Source organism: Enhydra lutris, unplaced genomic scaffold, assembly GCF_002288905.1.
Source record: "Enhydra lutris kenyoni isolate GAN:26980312 unplaced genomic scaffold, ASM228890v2 scaffoldscaffold37, whole genome shotgun sequence".
Lineage (NCBI taxonomy): Eukaryota > Metazoa > Chordata > Mammalia > Carnivora > Mustelidae > Enhydra > Enhydra lutris.
In genome coordinates this window covers 273,664-293,184 of record NW_019154121.1, presented here as the reverse complement: position 1 = coordinate 293,184, position 19,521 = coordinate 273,664, and the positions used below count along the sequence as shown (strand labels likewise).

At 37.4% G+C, this 19,521-nt stretch overlaps 1 pseudogene; it reads left to right on the top strand.

Annotated features, from left to right (window-relative positions):
• The first annotated feature begins 6,470 nt into the window (after positions 1-6,470).
• LOC111154358 lies at positions 6,471-18,391 on the top strand (annotated as a pseudogene).
• Positions 18,392-19,521: the final 1,130 nt, after the last annotated feature.

Genomic DNA, 19,521 nt, shown 5'->3' with positions numbered 1-19,521 from the left:
CGTTGGGGGGGTGGGATTATGGACATTGGGGAGGGTATGTGCTATGATGAGTGCTGTGAAGTGTGTAAACCTGGCGATTCACAGACCTGTACCCCTGGGGATAAAAATATATGTTTATAAAAAATAAAATTAAAAAAAATAAATAAATAAAAAATAAAATTAAAAAAAAAAACCTCCCAAAGAACAAGAGCCCAGGACCTGACAGATTCCCTGGGGAATTCTAGCAAACTTTCAAAGAACAAATAACACCTATTCTCCTGAAGCTGTTTCAAAAAATTGAAGCAGAAGGAAAACTTCCAGACTCTTTCTATGAAGCCAGCATTACCCTGACCCCCAAACCAGGCAAAGGCCCTACCAAAAAGGAGAATTTCAGACCAATATCCCTGATGAATATGGATGCTAAGATTCTCAACAAGATCCTAGCAAACAGGATCCAACAGCACATTAAAAAGATTATCCACCATGACCACGTGGGATTCATTCCTGGGCTACAAGGATGGTTCTACATTTGCAAATCAATCAATGTGATAGAACAAATTAATATGAGAAGAGAGAACCACATGGTCCTCTCAATTGATGCAGAAAAAGCATTTGACAAAATCCAGCATCCATTCCTGATTAAAACGCTTCAAAGTATAGGGATAGAGAGAACATTCCTGAACTTCATCAAATCTATCTATGAAAAACCCATAGCAAATATCATCTTCAATGGGAAAAAGCTTGCAGCCTTCCCGTTGATATCAGGAACATGACAAGGATGCCCACTCTCACCACTCTTGTCCAACATAGTATTAGAAGTCCTAGCAACAGCAATCAAACAACAAAGAGAAATAAAAGGTATCCAAATTGGCAATGACGAAGTCAAACTCTCTCTCTTCGCAGATGTCTTCTGCCCATTTTTTGACATGGTTATCTGTTTTGTGTGTATTGAGTTTAAGGAGCTCTTTAGACATCTGCCCTTTGTCTGTACTGTCATTTGCGAATACCTTCACCCATTCCGTGGGTTGCTTCTTTTTGATTTGTTGACTGTTTCCTTTGCTGTGTAGAAGCTTTTGACCTTGACAAAGTCCCAAAAGTTCATTTTCACTTTTGTTTCCTTTGCCTTTGGAGACATATCTTGAAAGAAGTTGCTGTGGTTGATGTCAAAAAGGTTACTGCCTATGTTCTCCTCTAGAATTCTCATGGATTCCTGCCTCACATTGAGGTCTTTTGAGTTTATCTTTGTGTATGGTGTAAGAGAATGGTCAAGTTTCATTCTTCTACACATAGCTGTCCAATTTTCCCAGCACCATTGATTGAAGAGACTGTGTTTTGCCCCCTGTATATTTTTTCCTGCTTTGTTGATTATTTGACCTTTGAGTTGAGGGTCCATATTTGGGCTCTCTGCTCTGTTCCACAAGTCTATGTGTCTGTTTTTATGCAAGTACCATGATGTCTTGGTGATCACAGCTTTTTTTGTAGGAAAGCTTGAAATCAGGCAACATGATGCCCCCAGTTTTGTTTTCCATTTTTAACATTTTCTTAGCATTTCGGTGTCTCTTCTAGTTCCATATAAATTTTAGGATTGTTTGTTCCAGCTCTTTGAAAAATGTTGGTGGAATTTTTATTGGAATGGCATTGAAAGTATAGATTGCTCTAGGTAGTATAGACATTTTTAACAATGTTTATTCTTCTGATCCACGAGCATAGAATGGTCTTCCATCTTTTTGTGTCTTCTTCAATTTCTTTCATGAGTGTTCCGTAGTTATTGAGTACAGATCCTTTACCTCTTTGGTTAGGTTTATTTCAGGTATCTTATGGTTCTTGGTGCTATAGTAAATGGAATCGTTTCTCTCATTTCCCTTTCCATATTTTCATTGTTAGTGTATAAGAAAGCAACTGATTTCTGTACATTGACTTTGTATCCTGCCACATTACTGAATTTATTTATGAGTTCTAGTAGTTTAGGGGTGGAGTCTTTTCATTTTCCATATAAAGTATCATGTCATCTGTAAAGACAGAAAGTTTGACCACTTCATTGCAAATTTGAATACCTTTTATTTCTCTTTGTTGTCTTATTGCTGTTGCTAGGACCTCTAACACTATGTTGAAAAGAGCGGTGAGAGCGGGCAACCTTGTCATGTTCCTAATCTCAAAGGGACGGGTGTCAGCTTTTTCCCATTGAGGATGATATTCGCTATGGGTTTTTCATAGATAGACTTTATGAAGTAGAGGTATGTTCCCTCTATCCCTATACTCTGAAGCATTTAATCAGGAACAGATGCTGTATCTTGTCAAATGCTTTTTTCTGCATCAATTGAGAGGACCATGAGGTTCTTCTCTCTTCTACATTTGATTTGTTCTACCACATTGATTGATTTGTGAATATTGAACCACTCTTGCAGCAGAGAGATAAATCCGACCTGGTCATGGAAGATTATCTTTTTAATACACTGTTGGATCCTATTAGCTAGGATCTTGTTGAGAGTCTTAGCATCTATATTCATCAGGGAAATTGGTCTGAAATTCTCCTTTTTGGTGGGGTCTTTGCCTGGTTTGAGGATCAGGGTAATGATGGATGCAGAAAAAGATTCTGCAAGTTTTCCTTCTGCTTCAATTTTTTGAGACAGCTTCAGGAGAATAGGTGTTATTTCTTCTTTAAAAGTTTGGTAGACTTCTCCAGGGAATCCGTCAGTTCCTGGGCTCTTGTTTTTTGGGAGGTTTTTGATCACTGCTTCAATCTCATTACTAGATATTGGTCTATTTAGGTTGTCAATTTCTTCCTGATTCAGTTTTAGAAGTTTATAGGTTTCCAGGAATGCATACATTTCATCTAGTTTGCTTAAGTTATTCACATATAACTGTTGATAATAATTTCTGATGATTGTTCTAGATTCCTTGCTGTTGGTCATGATCTCTCCCTTTTCATTCATAATTTTATTAATTTGAGTCCTCTCTCTTTTCTTTTGGATTAATTTTGCCAATGGTTCATCAATCTTATTGATTCTTTCAAAAAACCAGCTTCTAGTTTCATTGATGTGTTCTACTCTATCTCTAGTTTCTGTCTCATTCATGTCTTCTTTAATCTTGATTATTTCCCTTCTTGTATGTGGAGTTGGCTTAATTTGTTGTTGATTCTCCAGTTCTTTAAGGTGTAAAGAGATCTGGTGTATTCTGGAATTTTCAATTTTTTTTGAGGGAGGCTTGGATGGCTACGTATTTCCCCCAGGACCACCTTTGCTGTATTCCATATGTTTTGGACAGAAGTGTCTTCATTCTCATTGGTTCCCATGAATTCTGTAAGTTCTTCTTTGATTTTCTGGTTGATCTTAGCATTCTTTTTTTTTAATATTTTATTTATTTATTTGATAGAGAGAGATCACAAGTAGGCAGAGAGGCAGGCAGAGAGAGGGGGAAGAAGCATGGTCCCTGCTGAGCAGAGAGCCCCATGCGGGGCTCGATCCCAGGACCCTGAGATCATGACCTGAGCCGAAGGCAGAGGCTTTAACCCACTGAGCCACCCAGGTGCCCCAGATCTTAGCATTCTTAAGCAAGGTGCTCTTTGGCTTGCAAGTGTTTGAATTCCTTCCAAACTTTTCTGTGGTTGAGCTCCAGTTTCAAAGCACTGTGATCTGAGAATATGCAGGAAATAATCTCAGTCTTTTGGTATTAGTTGAGCCCTGATTTGTGACCCAGTATGTGGTCTATTCTGGAGAAAGTTCCATGAGCACTCGAGAAGAATGAGTATTCTGATGTTTTAGGGTGGAATGTTCTGTATATATCTATGAGGTCCATCTGGATCAATGTGTCATTCAATGCTCTTGTTTCTTTATTGATTTTCTGCTTGAATGATCTGTCATGATAACTCTCCCTGCTATTAATGCTTTCATATCAACATGACTCTTTATCTTGATTAACAGTTGTCTTGTGTAGTTGGCTGCTCCCATATTGGGAGCATAAATATTTGTAATTGTTAGTTCTTCTTGATGGATAGACCCTTTAAGAATTATGTAGTGTATCTCTGTATCTGTATCCCTGACTACAGTCTTCAGTTTAAAATCTAATTTATCTGATATTATAATCGCTACCCCAGCCTTCTTTTGAGGCCCATTGACATGAAAGATTCTTCTCCAACCCTTCACTTTCAATGTGGATGTATCCTTAGGTTCAAAATGGGTCTCTGGTAGACAACATATGGATGGGTCCTGTCATTTTATCCAATCTGCAACCCTGTGCCATTTATGGGCACATTTAGGCCATTCATGTTGAGAGTGATTATTGAGAGATACATTTTCATTGACATCATGTTACCTGTGAAGTACTTGTTTATATACATTGTATCCATAAATTTTTCTTCAATGACACTCTTGGGTTCTTTCTTCTTTTATAAAGCCCCCCTTAATATTTTTTGTAGCGCTAGCTTGGTGGTCACATACTCTTTTAAACCTTGCCAGTCTTGGAAGCTTTTTATCTCGCCATCCTCTTTGAATGTCATTCTTGCTGGATAAAATATTCTTGGCTGCACGTTCTTCTCATTTAGTGCCCTGAATACATCTTGCCAGCCCTTTCTGACTTCTAAGGTTTTTGTGGACAGGTCTGACATTATTCTGATGGGCCTTTCTCTCTATGTAAGGAATATCTTCCCCCTAGCTGCTTTCCAGAGCTCCTCTCTAAAATTAAGATTCATCATTTTCACAATCTGGTGTCTCAAAGTCTTTCTAGATTCTATGATCTTAGGTGGGGTGGGGAGACCTTTTTGCCTCTAGGACACGAACGCTGGTTCCATTAGCCAGATTGGGAAAATTTTCATGGAGAATTTGTTCAACTATATCCTCTAGTCTTCTTTCTTTCTCCTCCCCCTCAAGGATTCCAATAATTCTGACTTTGGAACATTTCTTTACATCAGTTATTTCCCTAATTCTGTTTTCATGACTTCTAAGCTGTTTGTTCCAGGCCTCCTCCTGATCTTTTTTCGCTATTAGTTTGTCCTCTAGATCACAAATTTTATCTTCTGCCTCAGTTACCCTAACTGTTAGAGAATTTAAATTAGATTGGAACTCATTGAGAGCATTGTTAACATCTTCCCTGGTGGCTTTCATTTCTGCCCTAATCAATTCCATTTTGTCATTAATGGTTTTCCCCAACCTAGCCATTGCCTGGATAAATGTTAGCCTGAATTTCCTTTCTGACATACTGCTTATGTCCATATCCAATAGCTCTGATGAAGAGGGCACAGTCTCTGAATTTTTCCTCTGTTGGGAATTTTTCCTCCTCTTCATTTTGGTAAGAGATGGTTGAAGGGATGTGTAGCTGAATTTATCAACTGCGGTGCAGGCAAGGTGCACTCTGGAACACTTATGAGCAATCGAGATTCCCCACCAAAAAGAAAGAAAAAAGAAAGAGAGAGAGAGAGATACTGGGGAAAAAAAAAAACATAAAAGAGAAGACCCAGCCTGAAAGGGCACCAAAGGTAAGATTTATAAAGTATATAAACAAAAAGAGATAAACAAAAGGACCGACAAAAGTAAATGACAAGAAGAAGAAAAAAAGTGAGAGAACCCAGCCAAAATGAACCCCAAGTATAAGATTTAGATACTAGCAGAACAAAAACAAATACATAGAAACACTGAGAGAAGAAATAGATGGGCGGGTGGTTATAATTTCTCAGTGTGGGCGAGGAAGGTTATTTTGATTCTTCCTGAGTGTATCTTGAAATCTTTGTTAAAGGACTCAACTTTCCCGAGATAAAGGGGGATTAAAACTTGTTTATATATAGGGGTAGTATTGATTGGGGAAAGAGGATTACCTTGAAGCTTATCTCTGTATGAATATTTAAAAAAATAGAAAAGCAAAAAAAAAAAACCAAAAACAAAAACAGAGATATATGTATCAAAAAAGTTCAAGTTAAAAGCTTATTATGGAATTTGTTGTATTGAACCTCTCATTGTGATGGGAAATAGGTTAAAATTGTTTAAAAATTAAAAAGAATGAGAATAGTGGGGATGAATTAAAAAATAAAAGTTGTATCTATGAAGTATACAGGTTTTATGGCAATACCGGGAGCTTCATATCTTCTTTCCCCCTGATACTGGGGTTTTACAGTTTTATGGGGACACTGTCTTGGGTGTCCATTTTTTTTTTTTTTTGTCGGAGGGAGCTGGCTTTCTCTGGGAGGAGCCTGCCGCATGGTTTTTCAGTCAGTGTTGCTAGAGTTTAATTCTCCTGCCCCCTATCAAGGGGCTGGGCTCTTAGGACACTGGTTTTTCAGGCTTTTGTTCTCTGGAGGTTTTTCATTTGTTTGTTTGTTTTTTTCCTCCTCTTTGCAGCTTTTGGCAGTTCTTCATAGGTTTAGATGAAAGCAAACTGCACCCAGACCTCTGTCTCAGAGAGAAACCACAGTCTGTTCCCCTCTGGGTGGTCCAGAGCACACAGACTCACCTCTGTCACCTCTACTGGCAGAGCATAACCCCAGCCACAGTCTCAGAGGTCGCATGAGCTCCTGTTTGTTCTCTGGTGCTACCGTGAGCAGTATTAGTCCAGAGAGCTGGCTTCCGGTGGCTACCCTTGCTGCAGCTGTCTGGGAAGGTCTAGACTGCTCAAGAGGTCCCAACCTGAGATTTTCCCATTGGCCGACTGGGGCTGGAAGTGTTCAGACTCTCGCCAGTCCTAGAGAGAACCATCTAGAGCCTGCACAGACCTCTCTCAGGGGAGGGTGTGGAGCATGGCTTACACCCCAGTCTCGCAGCCCACATGCAGAATGCAAAAGGTTGTGGTTCTAGAGAGTGCTGGCTGGCATCCACACCAGACTCTCTCACATGTGCCACCACCCAGACACTCTCATACACTTGGCGGCTTAGGGACCAAGGCCTGGATGCTTTACTGCACTCTCTCTGGCACTGCAACAGTGCTGCCCACCCTGGGTCTGTGGGCTTAAGCCCATGCCCCTAACCACCCAATTCCACTAACTTCCCCTTAAAATCTTTTGATCTTTTTGAGTGCTTTTAACCAGACTCCAAGTTAATGCTGTCTCCAATCACAGGGCACTCTTGTATTGGGGTATTACTTTCCAATGGGTCAACTCTGGTGGCTCCCTCCCCCTTTTGTTTATCTTCAGATATCAGTCCAACATTCCCCTTCTGCTTTACCTGTCCACTGGTGTCTTCTGCCCCCATAGATCCAGAAGTGTATAATCCTGCATCTCAGGATGATTTCATGGGTGTACAGAGTGTTCTGGTAGATAATCAGCCCACTTTAGGGGACCAGTTGAAACAGCATCTCTTACTTCTCTGCCATCTTGCCCCCCTCATCACGATCTGGTTTCAGTAAAGAGACAATTTTAAAAGCAACAAGAAAAAAAGAAAACAGTTTTATACAAGGAGAACCCCATAAGACTTTCAACTGACTTTTCATCAGAAACATTACAGCCCAGAGGAGAGTGGTGTAATATATTTAACGTAATGAAGAGAAGGAAAAAAACAAAAACAAAAACAAAAAAAAACAAAACCTACAGCCATGACTACTCTATCCAGAAAAACTGTCATTTTATAATAAGAGAAATAAAGTTTCCCACAACAAAAGTTAAAAGAGCTCAATATCAGTAAAACAGCCTTACAAGAAACATTAAAGGCAATTATTTGTGTATGTCGGGGGGAAGCCATAATCAAAAGTAAGAAAATTGTGAAAGAAAAAAAAAATCACAGGTAAATACAAACATAATTAAAGTAGTAGGTTAATCAGTATGGAGATTAGAGCATGTAAGGGGTAAAAATCTACTGTATCTGTAAAAATTAATCAAGGGATTCATGAAATAAAAGGGTGTATGACATGTACTTAAAATATGGGGGAGGAGAGCAAAAATTAGTGCTTCTAGAATGGGTTCAAACTTAAACATTCATCAACTTAATATAGATTGCTATAGGCAGAAGATGTTATATATGAACCTAGTAGTACCCACAAATCAAAAACATATAGTAGATAGACAAAAAATAAGATAAAGGAATTCAATAACACTAAGAAGAGCCATCAAACCACAAAGGAAAAGAGGAAAAGCAGAGGAAAAGAACAGACCTACGAAAACAACCATAAGCAAGCAACAAAATTGCAATATGTACTTAACAATAATTATTTTAAATGCTTTAATCAAAATACATGGGTTTACTGAATGATAAAAAAAAAAACCAAGACTCATCTACATAATGTCTATAAGAAACTCACTTGAGACCTTAAGACATGCAAACTGAAAGTGAAGGAATGGAAAAACATTAACCATGCAAATGAAAGTGAAAAGAAAGCCTGGATAGCAATAGTTATACTGGACAAAACAGACTTTAAAAAAAAAAAAAAACTGTAGCAAGAAACCAGGAAAGACACTACATAATGATAAAGGGAACAATCATTGTAAATATTTATTAACTCAACATAGGACCACATAAATACATAAATCAACTATAAGAAACATAAAGAAAGAAATTGACAATAATCCAATAAGAATAGGGGACTTTCACACCTCACTTGCATCAATGGACAGATCATTCAGTCAGAAAATCAACAAGGAAACAGTGACTTTGAATGACACTTTGAACCAGATGAACCTAACAGATACATGTAGAACATTCCATCCAAAACACTGGAATATTATTCTTTTCTAGTGCCCCTGGAACATTCTCCAGAAGAGCTCATAGGTTAACCACAAAACAAGTATCAATAAATTTAAAAAGTTTTAAATCATACCATGCATTTTTTTCCCAACTACAATAGTATGAAACTAGAAATCAATCACAATGAAAAATCTGGAAATAACACAAATACATAGAAACAAAATAGCCTGCTACTATACAGTGAGAGGGTCCACCAAGATATTAAACAAGAAGTCAAAAAATACATGTACAAAAAGTGAAAGTACAATGGTATAAAATCTTTGGGATACAGAAAAAGCTGTTCTAAGAGGGAAGATTGTAGCAATACAAGCCTACCTTAAGAAGAAAAGTCTCAAATAAACAATCTAAACTTACACTGAAAGGAATTAGAAAGAGAAGAACAAAACCCAAAGCCAGTAGAAGGAAGTAAATAATAAATATTAGAGCAAAAACAAGTTAAATAGAAACTAAATAACAACAACAACAAAACAATAGAACAGATCAACAAAATGAGGAGCTGGTTCATTGAAAAGATCAACAAAATTTACTCAACCTTTAGCTGGACTTATCAAAAAATAAAAGGATAACTCAAATAAATAAAATGAGAAATGAAAGTAGAGAAATAACAACCAACACCACAGAAATACAATGAATTTTAAGAAAATACTATGAAAAATTACAAGCCAACATATTGGACAACCTAGGAGAAATGGATAAATTCCTAGAAACAATAGTTTTCCAAAATTGAATAAGAAAGAAATAGAAAATTTGAACAGACTGATTACTAGCAATAATATCAAATCAGTACTAAGAGAACTTCCAACAAACAAAAGTCTAGGACCAGATGGTTTCACAACTGAATTCTGCTATACATTTAAAGAGGGGATGGGATAACAAGGTGATGGGCACTAAGGAGAGCACATGTTGTGATGAGAACTGGGTATTATACACAACTAATGAATCATTGAACACTACATCAAAAACTAATGATGTACTATACAGTGGCTAACTGAACATAATAAAAAAAGAAGAAAAATTTTAAAAAAATAAAGAGTTAATACCTATTCTTCCCAATCATCCTACAAGGAGAGACTTACCCTGATATTGAAACCAGATAAAGAAATTAGAAAAAATGAAACTACAGGACAGTATCTCTGATGTATACAGGTGCAAATATCCTCAAAAAATATTAGCAAACCGAATCCAATAATACATTAAAAAACAACTCACCACAATCAAATGAGTTTATTCCAGTAATGAAGAATGGGTATATATTTATAAATCAATCAACATGTTACATTACATTATCATGAAAAAGATAAAAATCATATCTTAAAAGGTGCATAAAAAGCAAAGTACAACATCTATTCATGATAAAATCTCAAAATCAAAGTAGGTTTAGAGGAAACATGCCTCAACATAATATGATACATAGGAAAAACCCACAGCTAACATCATACATGGTGAAAATATAAGGGCTCTTACTCTACAATGAAGAATAAAATAAGGATGTCCACTCTCACCTACAATCAGACAAGAAAAGGAAATAAAAGGCATCTATTTTGGTAAAGCAGAAGAAAAACTTTCACTATTTTCAAATTATGTAACCCTATACATAGAAAAGCCTAAATACTCCACCAAAAATCTGCTAGAACTGATAAATGAATTCAGCAAACTCACAGAAAACAAAATTAATATGCAGAAATCATTTGCATTTTACACATTAATAATGAAGTAGAAGAAAGAAAAAATTAGAAAACAATCCCCTTCACAATTGCACCAAAAATAATAAAATACCTAAGAATGAACTAAACCAAGGAGGTAAAGTACACATTTTCTGAATACTGTATAGTATTGACTAAAGAATGAAAATGACACCAACAAATGGAAAGATATTCCAAGCTCATGTACTGGAAGAACCAATATTGTTAAAATGTAGTATTCAAATAAATCTACAAATTTAATGCAATCCTTATAAAAGTACCAACAGAATTTTTCACAGAACTAGAAAAAAATCCTAAAATTTGTATGGAACTGCAAAAGACCCCAATTGCAAAGCAATCTTGAGAACAAGAACAAAGATGGAGGTATACAATCGCAGATATCATATATAGTACAAAGCTTTAGTAATCAAAACAACATGATACTGGCAGAAACATAGATACGTAGGTCAATGGAACAGAATAAAAATGCTTATTCTTCCAATCCATTAGTATGACATGTGTTTCCATCTCTGTGTCTTCCTTAATTTCGTTCATAAATGTTCTGTAGATTCTAGAGTATAGGTCCTTTACCTCTTTGGTTAGATTTATTCCTAGGTGCCTTATGGGTTTTGGTGCTATTGTAAATGAAATCAATTCCTTAATTTCTCTTTCTTCTGTTACATGGTTAGTGTATAGAAATGTGACTAATTTCTGCCCATTGATTTTGTATCCTGTCACATTGCTGAATTACCATATGAGATCTAGTAATTTGGGGGTGGAGTCTTTTGGGTTTTCCATGTAAAGTATCATGTCATCTGTGAAGGGAGAGAATTTTACTTCTTCTTGCCAATTTGAGGACATTTTATTTCTTTTCATTGTCTGATTGCTGAGGCTAAGACTTCTAGTACTATGTGGAACAAAAGAGGTGAAAATGGGCATCCCTCTTGTGTTCCTAACCTTAAGGGAAAGCTCTCAGTTTTCCCCCATTGAGAATGATCTTTGCTGTGAGCTTTTCACAGATGGCTTTTATGATATTGAGGTATATTCCCTCTATCCCTATACTCTGAAGAGTTTTAATCAGGAAAGGATGCTGTATTTTGTCAAATACATTCTCTGTAAATTGAGAGGATCATATGATTCTTGCCTCTTCTTTAATTTATGCAATTTATCACTTTGATTATTTGCAATTGTTGAACCACACTTACATCCCAAGAAAAAATTCCACCTGGTCATGGTGAATAATCCCTTTAACGGACTGTTGGATCTTACTGCCTAGGATCTTGTTGAGTATTTTAGCATCAGGGATATTGGTTTGTAATTCTTTTTGATGGGGTCTTTGTCTGGTTTTGGGATCAGGGTAATGCTGGCCTCATAGGATGAGACCGGAAGTTCTCCTTCAATTTCATTTTTTTTTTTTTTTGAAACAGCTTCTGTAGAGTAGGTATTATTTCTTCTTTGAATATTTGGTACAATTCCATTTGGAAGCCATCTGGTCTTGGACTCTTGGTTTTGGGGAGGTTTTTGATGACTCCTTCAATTTCCTTTCTGGTTATTAGTCTGTTGAGATTGTCTATTATTGTTTCAGTTTAGTAGTTTATAAGTTTCCAGGAACGCATCCATTTCTTTCAGGTTGCTTAATTTGTTGACATACAGTTCCTGGTAAAAATCTCTTAAATGTTGTTTCTATTTACTCGGTATTAGTCATGATCTCTCCCCTTTCATTCATGATTTTATTGATTTGGGTCCTTTCTCTTTTGGATAAGTCTGGCCAGTGCTTTTCTGATCTTATTAATTCTTTCAAAAAACTAGCTTCCACTTTCATTGATCTGTTCTATTGTTTTTCTGGTTTCCATCTCATTGAGTTCTGTCCTAATCTTTATACTTTCCCTTCTCCTGCTGAGTTTAAGCTTTATTTGTTATTCTTCCTCCAGGTCCTTTAAGTGTAAGTTTAGCTTGTGTATTTGGGATTTTTCTAATTTTTTGAGAGAGGCTTGGGTGGCTATGTATTTTCCTCTGAGGACCACCTTTGTAGTATCCCATAGGTTTTGAACTGATGTGCTTTCATTCCCACTGGTTTAATGAATTGTTTGTTTTTCTTTAATTTCTTGGTTGGCCCATTCATTCTTTAGCAAGATGTTCTTTAACTTCCAAGTGTTTGAGTTCCTCCCAAATTTCTTCATGTGGTTGAGTTCCTGTTTCACAGCACTCGGGTCTGAAAATATGCAGGGAATAATCTCAATCTTTTGGTGTCAGTTGAGACCTAATTTGTGACCCAGTATGTGATCTATTCTGGAGAAAGTTCCATGTGTGTTCTAGAAGAATGTGTATCCTCATTTTTTAGGAGGCAATGTTCTGTATAGACGTCTATGAAGTCCATCTGGTCCAAAGTGTCATTCAAAGCTCTAGTTTCTTTGTTGATCTACTTAGAGGATCTGTCCATTGCTGTGAGTGGAGTGTTGAGGTCTCCTACTATTAAGGTGTTCTTATCAATGTGTTTCTTTATTTTAGTTATTAATTGGTTTATATAATTGACTCCTTCCATGTTGGGGGCAGGTATTTACAGTTGTTGAATCTTCTTGTTGAATAGACACTTTAAATATGATATGATGTCCCTCTGCATCTCTTACTACAGTCTTTGGTTTAAAATCTAATTTGTCTGATCTGAGGATTGCTACCCCAGTGTTCTTTTGATGTCCATTAGTGTGGTAAATATTTCTCCATCCCCTTACTTTCAATCTGGAGGTGTTTTTAGGTTCAAAATGATTCTCTTGAAGACAGCCTATGGATAGATTCTGCTTTTTTATCCAATCTGACACCCTGTGTCTTTTGGTTGGAGCATTCAGCCCATTTACATTCAGAATAACTATTGAAAGATTTGAATTTAGTGTTGTATTGCCTGTAAAGTCCCTGTTTCTGTTGTAAAGTCTCTGTTTCTTTCTGGCCGAGGTGACTCTTGGGGTCTCTCTTTGTTTACAGGGTCTCCCTTAATATTTCTTGCAGGGCTGGCTTGGTGGTCACATAGTCTTTCTATTTCTGCCTGTCCTGAAAGCTCTTTATTTATCCATCCATTCTGAAAGACAGCCTCGTTGGATAAAGTATTCTTGCTTGCATGCTCTTCTCATTCAGTACCCTGAATATGTCTGCCAGCCCTTTCCGGCCTGCCAGGTCTCTGTGGACAGGTCTGATGTTATTCTGATGTTCCACCCTCCCTATGTAAGGAAACTCCTCTCCCTGGCTACTCTTAGGATAGTTTCTTTAGCTTTAAAATTTGAAGTTCCACTATTATATTTCAGGGTGTTGATCTATTTTATTGATTTTTGGAGGGATCCTCTCTGTCTCTTGGAGTTGAATGCTTGTTTCAAAGAAGCTCTCAGCTATGATGCTCAAATATACCTTCTAGCTCTCTCTCTCTTTCCATCCTCTTGGGGATCCCAATAATTCTGACATTGGAATGTTTAATGGCATCATTAATCCCTCTAAGCCTTTTTTCATGTGCTACCAGTAGCCTATCACTGTTTTCCTCAACTTAAATCCTTTCCATCAGCTTATCTTCTAGATCACTAATCTCTCTTCTGCCTCATTTACCCTGACTGTTAGAGGACCCAGTTTAGACTGCATCTCCTTCATAGCATTTTTAAGTTTGGCCTGATTAGGTGTCATTTCTGCTCTTAGAGATTTTATATTATCACTAATGCTCTTTTCATTTTTTAATATTTAATCATTACTTTTTAACATCTCAGTTTAATTTTATTTTTTTCAGTTTTCCAAGATTCATTGTTTATGCACCACACCCAGTGCTCCATGCAATAAGCTCCTTTCAAATCTACCTATTGACTGTATGATTGCTATCCTGAATTCTAACTCTGATATCTTGCTTATATCCATATCCATTAGTTCTGTGGCAGAGGACATTGTCTCTGTTTCTTTTCTTTGTTGAGAGTTCCTCCTCCTAGTCATTCTGTTGAGGGATGGTTGATTGAATGAGCAGAGTCCAAAATATCAACCATGACCGAACCATACCCTAGCAAAATCCGGTGTGGCCAGAAGACACCATGAAAAACAAAGCCAAAATGAAACACAAAAATAAAATCTAATATTTTTTTTTAATTTTAAAAACAGGGTAGGGGAATGGGGACTATAATCTCCCAGAGTGGACAGAACAGGGTGTTTCAGCTGTTCCTGGGTGTATTTTGGTCTGTTGTTAGAGAACACTACATCTCAAAATTACAAGGAAGGTAAGAATTGTATATATATAAGGGTAAAATTGAATTCAGTGAAAAAGTGACTAAAATAAATCTTATCTATAAAAATACAGGTTTAAAAATACATGTTAAAAAGCGACTATGAAATATAAGTTGATATAATAAACATCTAGCTGAAATGAGGGGAAGTTTAAAAAAGAGAGAAAAAGCATAAGAAATAAAAAAAGAAAGAAAAGGAAAATTTTATCTGAAAAATAAGTCGTGAGGCCACATCTAGAGCTCAATATTCTGTTTTACCCTGGCATTGGGATTTTACAGGCTTCTGTGATCCATAGGATTGTCATCCACTTGTTCTTCCAGCCTGTTTTCTGGGGGAAGGGCCTGCTGTGCTATTTCTCACGTAATCCTGCCTGGACAGAGTTGCCCCACCCTTGTCAGGGGATGGGCTCAGTACATACTCATCCTTTCTGTGGCTTTTGTTCCCCGCAGACTTTCTTTGCCTTTTCAGAGGATCAGAGCAAAAATTGCCCAGCAGCAGAAAATTCAGTCTTCCCTCTTTAATAACCTTCCAGGACTAACAGCCTCCTCTTCTGTATGCACTGCCAAGGGCTGTAGTCTCCTGAGTTGTGCACCCATAGCAACTCTTTCAGAGGCAGTCCTAGGAGCCTGGGGGTTCCACTGGCAGTTGTGTCTAAAACTGTGAGCAACAGTGGACTCGAGCAAGCACCAAAAGCTCTTGAATCATGTCTGGGTGCCACCCTAATGTCCTTTCCAGGCCACTACCTCACTGAAACTTTTTGTCCAGTTTTGGGCACAGGTTCAAGATTTTTTCAGGTTCCTCAAGAAAAGATCAATTATTGACTAGCCTGGCTCATGGTTTATGGTGATCAGAGCTGAGAGCTCCTTCCTGGGCTCTCTGACCATAACATGCTTCCTGACTCCATTGCTCAGTCTGGACCCATTAAGGCACCCTCTTTTCCTCTGTGGTTCCTCATATCCCAAGACCACAATGCCCTACCTAGAATTCTGCCTTTTCATTTCCAGTGCCCCTTTCAGAGAGGGGTGTCTATCACTAGAGCAGATTTCTAAGGGTTCCAATTTTCTGCTCCGGTGTTATACCACTTTCCAGGAGCAAACTTATGGAGGTATCCTCTCACTTCTGTTTATCTTCTGATATCTCCCAGCAGATTAATGACTCCACATATCTTACCTTGCAAAAAACAGTCTTTTTTCTTTCCCATTTTTCCCCATAGTATATGATGACAAAGTCAGGAATGAAATGATAAATGCTAAAACAGTAGCTACAGTTCTATTTTAGAGCCTCATCACATTTCACCATCACACTGGTTCATATCATTATGATGATAACCAAGACTGTTCTCTTTTTAATCCTGAAGTCAACAGAATCCAGTAATCTGGATCTGGGTCAATAAAAACAATCAATAAGAGAGGCTCATTTCAAATGCTCTGTAGAACAAGCTTATGAAAAATGTTGATGGCATTTTGATAGTGCCTTAAAAGTGTAGATTACTTTGGGTAATATAGACATTGTAACGATATTTGTTCTTCCTATATTTTACATTTCTTTTTCTTTTTCTACATTTCTTTGTGCCATATTTGGTTTTGTTCATCAGTGTTTTATAGCTTTCAGAGTACAGATTCTTCACCTCTTTGGTTAAGTTTATTCCTAGGTATCTTATGGTTTGGAGTACAATTGTAAATGAGATCAATGCCTTTATTTCTCTTTCTGATGTTTCATTATTGGTGTATAGAAATGCAATAGATGATTGTAGATTGGTTTTCTATTCTTTACTAAACTTTACTGAACTTGTGTATCAGTTCTAGCAACTTTTTAGTGGAGTCTTTACAGCTTTTTAGAGAGTACCACGTCATCTGCAAATAGTGAAAACTCTACTTCTTCTTTGCTGGTTCAGATGGCTTTTATTTTTTGTGTTGTCTATTGGCTGAATTTAGGACTTCCAGTACTATGTTAAATAACACTAGTGAGTATGGCCATCCCTGCCTTGTTCCTTACCATAGAGGAAAATCTCTCAGTCTTTCCACATTGATATTAGCTGTGGGTTTTTCATTTATGGCCTTTGTTATGTTGAGACTTGTTCCCTCTATTTCTAATTTGCTGTAGGTTTTTATCATGAATGGGTGTTGTACTTGTCAAATGCTTTTCTCTGCATCTATTAAAAGGATCATACAGTTCTTATATTTTCTTTTATTAATGTGGTGTATCGTGTTGATTGATTTGTGAATACTGAACCACCCTCTCAGCCCAGGAATAAGTCACATTTGATTGTGGTGACCTCATGGAGACTGACATCTTGGAGTCATTGGAAGATCTAGGTTATAAAGTGTCCATTTTTGGAAGATGGTGCTGTGTCTCTGGCAGTATCTTTTGGAATCAGTTCCCCTGAGTTTACCAAACTCTGTGCTTAGCTGGATTCTGAATTAAGAGTGTTCTGTAAACTAGAGGAAAATGTGCAAACAACTAACGGCCTTAGTGAAGCTGAAGAATTCCAGCTAGGGGTGAGTGGGCTACTAGGCAAGATGAACTGTCCATATCTATCATTAACATCTGCAGATGTGATCAAGTGCCTTTTCCCTCAGAAGAATTGCCTCCTTTTGTTTATGTACCTCATCTCAGAACTAAAAGCTGCCAGAATACTCTGTGTGAATATTCCTCCAAAAAAAGCTCAAGAAGGAGGCAGTAGTGAGGTCTTTCAAGTGTTGAAAGGCATATGTATTGCTCTAGGAATGTCCAAGCCTCCAGCCAATACACCTATATTCCAATTCTTCGGTGGGATTGAAAAAAAAAAATAAAGGAGACATAAACAAAAGTTCCTTCCAACCATATGGGAAAAACTTTATTGAAGAGGCCAATGGGACCACCCACTGGGATAGAAACAATTAACGAAGCCATAGCCAATGAATTTGAAATTGAAGATAGAAACAATTAACGAAGCCATAGCCAATGAATTTGAAGTTCAGAGAAAGCTTCTAATAAAACATTTGCATGTCAGTGTCCAGTCTTTTGAAAGGTCTGACAGAGCTAATAGAAAAATCAGCAAAGGTCTACCAGACAAAAATCTCAATTTTTTTTCTCCTAAAAGTACTACTTCTGTTGCTAATCTTTTGGCTGCAAGACAAGACTTGTTGAAGATTTTAAGGACAAGCAGTGGCTCTCTAAGAGAAGAGACTGCCTGTGTGATCAATAAGGTATGGATGGGCAGGGAACCTGACAGAGGAGGTAGACCTCCACCTCCAGAGATGCCATCATGTTGGAAAAGGCAAGATGGCCCCCAGCAGCAAGTAGGAGGCTAAGGAGGAGGGATAGATGGTTATAAAAATTCCTCATATGGAGATCAAGTATATCATGAAAAAGGAGGAGAGAGAGGAATGTGGTGGCTATGACCATGGTAGCCATGGGGGAAGAAAATGAAATAAGCATCAAAGAGGCTGGACAGGTGGAAGGAGTGGAGAAAGAGGTGGATACCAAGATGGTTGTTATTGAGATTCTGGTTTCCAGCCAGGTGCCTATCATGGTGGCCACAGTGGTCAAGGTGGTGGTTATGGTGGCTTCCAAACATCTATATATGCAGAAAGTGGATACCAACGTGGTGGATGCCAGCAGGACAATAGATACCAAGATGGTGGGCGCCATAATGATCAAGGCAGTAGTCGTGGAGGGAGAGGTGGTCACAGAGGCCAAGGTGGATGTGGAGGCCAGGGAGGAGGTTGGGGAGGAATGTAGAGCCAGAATTATCACCAAGGGGAACAATTTGAACAGTGTGTTCAGCATGGAGATTCAGCCACAGAACCATACACTTTGCTAGAGCCACAGAACCTTACACTTTGCTAGAGCTCAAGTAATAGAAACTTAGTTTCAGAATCCTGAGCCCAGCATCAATTTAGAATTAATGTGAGACCACAGGTGGAAGGCAGATTCTTGCTTGGCATAAGTATTTGTAGGTCTTCACTCAATTCTGTTGTTGGGTTTACTTTTTTTTTTTTTTTTTTTAAGGACTTACGTAACACAGTTTGATAAACTTACTTAACATCTCTCTTTTATATAAAGAACTTTTAAAAAGGCAATCAAAACTTCCTTTAATTGATCAGTAGATTAATTCCACAGTCAGAATATGCATTTTTAGGAAGAAATTACTTGAATAAGTAGTTTTCAAAAAGAAGTTTGGGAAATGAGGATTAACCTAGATTTTTTTTTAGATTTACACCTAGGAAACTTCCTCAAACAATCAATTTATATATGTTTTCCTTAACGTATTCTAATGTCTATTTTACAAGCACAGTTCTGCCCTGACTGGCTTTTTATTCAGAGAGATTATGCCACATTTGTTTCATGATAGAGTTCAGGTCAGTTCCTATTAAATGAGCTTTTCTACAGATAGCATGTTCAGTAGCTTTGTCCATATAATGGGATACTGTATCATATGCTTGAACATGGCCAAAATCTATAAGGATTCTAAAAGCAAACTATTTCATGAATGTACAGTACCTGTAGGCATTTATATAGTATAACAACTCAAATTGACATGTATCCACTCAAAGCAAATTCCTCCTTAAACCTTATCTTTACTTGAAATCTGTTAGAAGAAACAGCAAACTGAAATTTGTTTTATTCATGAGTTGATGCCACCGGCTCAGCAAATACAAGTTAGTTTGCTTTGGCCAGAACACATTTTTGTAATGGAAGAAATGTACTACCAAGTAAGAGGATGGATTTTTGCTTAGTTCAGGAGGCCCTTTATTATTGCTGGGGGGAAAAAAAAAGCCTGGCTGAGTTGATGTTTTACATTTACTTACTGAAATCTACATGAAGCTTCTTGGTGGGATTTGTAAACATAAACACTGTCAAACTGTAAAAGAAAACTGGAAGTGTGTTTTGTGTGAAAGGTGAGCAATAAAGTATTTGTGTGCCCTCTATAAGTGAATGAATGAATGAATGAATGAATGAATGAATATTTAGTAGAG